This window comes from Rousettus aegyptiacus, unplaced genomic scaffold (assembly GCF_014176215.1).
Source record: "Rousettus aegyptiacus isolate mRouAeg1 unplaced genomic scaffold, mRouAeg1.p scaffold_m13_p_3, whole genome shotgun sequence".
NCBI lineage: Eukaryota > Metazoa > Chordata > Mammalia > Chiroptera > Pteropodidae > Rousettus > Rousettus aegyptiacus.
Genome location: NW_023416306.1, coordinates 83,623,988 through 83,628,733, shown reverse-complemented (window position 1 = coordinate 83,628,733; position 4,746 = coordinate 83,623,988).

The following is a 4,746-nucleotide window of genomic DNA, read 5'->3' as shown; positions in this document are numbered from 1 at the left end:
GAGGGAGGTATCACACTCCTTGATTTCAAACTACAGTACAAAGCTACAATAATTAAAACAGTTTGGCACTGGCATAAAACAGACAAATAGATCAATGGAATAGAATAGAGATCCCAGAAAAAGATCCTCATTTATATGGACAACTAATCTACAATAAAGAAGGCAAGGATATACGATGGGGTAAAGACAGTCTCTTCAATAAGTTGTGTTAGAAAAACTGGACCACTTTCTTACACCACATATAAAAATAAACTCAAATGGATTAAACACTTAAAGGTAAGACATACAACCATAAAACTAGAAGAAAACAGAGGCAGTAAACTCTTTGACATTGGTCTTAGCAATATCTTTTTGGATATGTCTCCTCAGACAAGGGCATCAAAAGAAAAAATAAATGGGACTACGTCAAACTAAGTTTTTGCACAGTAAAGAAAACCATCAACAAAACTAAAAGATAACCTATTAAATGGGAGACAATATCCGATGAGGTTAATATCAAAAATATATAAGGAACTCATAAAACATTAATACCAAAAAAACCCCCACCCAAATAATACAATTAAAAATGCACAGAAGATCTGAATAGGCATTTCTCCAAAGAAGACATACAGATGGCCAATAGACATGAAAAGATGCTCAACATTGCTAATCATCAGAGAAATGCAAATTAAAACCACAATGAGATACTACTTCACACCCATCAGAATGGCTATTATCAAAAAATCAACAAATGACAGTGCCATCGAGGATGTGGAAAAATGGGAAGCCTTGTAAACTACTGGTAGGACTGTAAAGTTAGTGCAGCCAGTATGGTAACCAGTATGGAGATTCTGCAAAAGATTAAATATAGTGCTGCCATACAACCCAGCAATCCCACTTCTGAGTATCCACAGTAAACAAAAACACTAACTCAAAATAACGTATGTATCCCTATGCTCATCGAAGCATTACTTACAACAGCCAAGATATGGAAACAACCTAGGTGTCCATGGATAGATGAATGGATGAAAATGACATGGTATGTATACATAATGGAATATTACTCAGCAATAAAAAAAAATGAAATCTTACCATTTTGATGACATCGATGGACCTAGAGTGTATTATGCTAAGTGAGGTAAGTCAGAGAAAGAGAAATACCATATGATTTCACTTATATGTGGAATCTAAAACAAAACAAAACAAATGAATAAACACAACAAAACAGAAACAAACCCATAGATACAGAGAACAAGCTCACAGTTGCCAAAGGGAAGCTGGGTGGGGGTATCAGTGAAATTAAAAAAAAACAAACAGAAGAGGGAGACAGTAATCATGGAGATATTAGAGACAGCATCACACGTGATAAAAAGGAAAATTGAGTTTTTTATCAGAGACCTTCTGAGCCATCTTATTGGCTTCTTATTTTGATCTTATTCTTTGATTTTAAAATTGATGAGACATTGACTTGCCTGAAACATGAACAAAGAGAAAATGAAGACTGATGGGGCAGCTAATGAAATAGAGTCCTAATAAATGTTTTCCGGTAGGCTCTAACTAATGATAGGAGCAAATACCCGCAGGAAGACAAGCCATGTCCATGATTGGAAGACTAAATATTCTTAAGGTAAAAATTCTTCCTAAAATGGTCTATAGATTCTTATCATAATGCTAGCAGGTTTTGGGGTAGAAACTGACAAACTGGTTCTAAGATGTCATGGAAATACAAAGGATCTAGAACATGTAAGGCAATTTCGAACAAAACTGGACGACTTACCCCCACCTCACTTCATAACAGTACTTATGTGGTACTGGCATAGAAATAGACAGATGAATAAAACAGCTCATAAATAGAACTACACTTACACAGTCATTTGATTTTTGATAAAGGCATCAATGGGGAAAGGAGTCTTTTTAACCAATGGTGTTGAAACAACTAGATAGATGGCTGTGTAGAAAAAAGTAAATCTCACCCCAACCTATCACCATGCACACAAAGTAGCTCAAAGTGGATTCTAGACCTAGATGTACAACCTAAAAGTATTAAGTTCCTAGAAGAAGATGTGAGACTGTATTCATATATTTATAACATAGGAGTAGTTCAATGTTTCTTAGGACACAGAAGACCAATAAGCCATGAAGAAGAAAATGAGTATCGATCTACAGACTGGGAATATATTCAGGGAGCATACAGTTACACACATGTCTAACATAGAGTTTATTTCCAGAACATATGAAGAACTCCTACAACTCAAGAATAAAAACATTAACATCCTAAACAGTAACAAATATAAAACAAATGATCCAATTGAAAAAAAAATAGATTTGGACAGTTTACAGAAGTAGATGAATGGCCAATACGCATGTAAAAAAGTACTCATCATAATTATTGGGGAAATGCAAAATAAAACCACAGTGAAATACCACTATGTACCCATCACAAGGTTGAAATTGAACACTGACAACTCCAAATGTGGGTGAGAATGAGAAGCGACCCAACTCATACATCACTGGTCAGTGTAAACTGGTCCGACTGCTTTGGAGAAAGGTCTGTCACTACCCCATGATATACAGCTCCCCTAGCAATTCCATGCCTATGGATTTCTACCCAAGAGAAATGAAAATGTCTAACAGTCTTGTCGATAGCAGCATTATTCATAAAGGCCCCCAAGTGGAAAACACTTTATTCACAATGGGATACTACTCAGCTACAAAAAGTAACAACTACAGGGAACTACATGGGTTAATTTCACAAAAATTATGCTAAATAAATGGAGCTTTATACAAAAGACTAAATACTTTGTGTTTTCATTTCTATAAAGTTCCAGAACAGGAAAACAAATTTATGGTGGAAAGAAGCATAATAGGGGGTGCTTTGGGGTTGAGGGTGGGGCTAGGGGTCACTTAAAAGTGGCATGAGGTGATAGAAACATTCTATACCTGGGAAGGCATGTGGGTTAGATGGGTACATGCGTTTGTCAAAACTCACCAAATAGTACCTAAAATTTGCGCTATTTCACTACGTAAAAATTTTTATCTAAAAAAAGACCAATTATCAATGTGGTAGCTTTCAATGATTTAAAATAGTACTACAGAGTCCTGGGAAATTGCCCATTCAGGTTAGTAACTGACACACATTAAACTTTTAAATGTGTGCCACGTACTGCTCTAAATATTTTGCACAGTATTCTCCTTTAGTTAAGAATCACATGAGGTTAGGGACCACCATTAACCCATTTTACAGATGAGGAAAGTGAGGCTTAGTCCAATGTCATACAATACTTGCCATCTCAAAACCCTGCATAGAATTTGGATTTCTACTGATGAATAATTATCTACCCCCCCCCCCCACTAAAACTTGAGAATAAGATGCAAACTGAATCTGCATAATAGGCATAATAGACATTATTGAAATGTGGCCGAATTCTTCTCTCCTGACAGTGGTTGTGTGTGTGCCTGACAGTGGTTTTGTGTGTGTGTGGCTGCTTTTCCCTAGGTGTTGAATGCAAGAGTGAGTGTTAGAACATGTTTAGGAAGGCTCATTCTTCACCAGGCATTCTTTCTAGTTTTAAAGAGAAGTTTCTTTAAAACTTCTCTTCATATCAAATCACATGGAGAAACCTTTGTAAAGTTCAAAGCAAATGGTTGAGGGGCCTGAAGCCCTGCCGGTTGTGTGCCTGCCCTTCCCACTCACTTCTGCATAATTTGCCCTAGGTGCTGGAGTCCAGTCAATCTGACTTCCGAAGCTTAGCTGACTTCTCAGAAAGGTGGAACAGTCACACAGGGATGCATGCACGTTCATATCTACATGTGCTCATTTAGGTATGTACGTAAAGATCTACAAAATGATACTGTCACATATGGTACATTCTGGTACTTTTTGTGATAACCACCAAACTGATTCAGTAGCTATTAAAAGTTCAAAACTCATCTTTTAAAAAACTACTGTATGGTATGTGCTGACTACACTTCCTGGACTAGTCTTTATTGATATCACCAGTGAAAACTGGAGGATGTGCTGAGACTATATTAAAGGCAGGGGCTGAGCAGACACAACTTTAAGACTAAGAAAAATGTCACGTGGAGAACACGTCAGAACTCTCAAAGTATTCTCAGGTCAGAACATAATAAGTTATTCCAATTCTTCTTGGAAAAATAGAAATCTCTTCTCACTTCGGCTTTTCCAATAAAAACAGGCTAGAAGGTTGGTGTTTTATTATTTTTAATTGGGCTTGGAGACAGAGACTGATGAGGCAGCAGCCAGACTTCCTTAAGAAGCTACTCGCTTTGAATTTCAAGCTGCATAATTCTCTATCCTTAAGTTTTCTTTGAAGGAGTAATCAAGCTCAAAAGCAAGGAGGGGGAGGTCACAGATGAAGGATTTGAGGTGGCTTTGAATCAAGAAGCTGCTGCTGTGAGCCAGTGTGAAACAATTACCCCTGACCCGGGCAGCCCGCCACCAGTGGCCGTGTCAATACTGCTCTTTGAACAAACTGAGAAGGCTCACCACTCTCCGACCGACCGCTGTTTCCTACTGGATTGGCTACTTAATGCTAGTTTCTTCTGTCGCTTTAAAGCACAGAGGGCAGACCTATGGCTCAGGCTCAGGGGGAGGGACGACCCAGGTAGTGATGGGGAAGACGAGGCAATCAAATGCCTCGAGAGCAAAGTAACAGAGAACTCACCAGAAAAGGCTGAAAAATTTCCATTGTGTATGGCTCCAGAGTGGTGGTGGGAACAAAAATCAATTACACACAGACTTAAGGC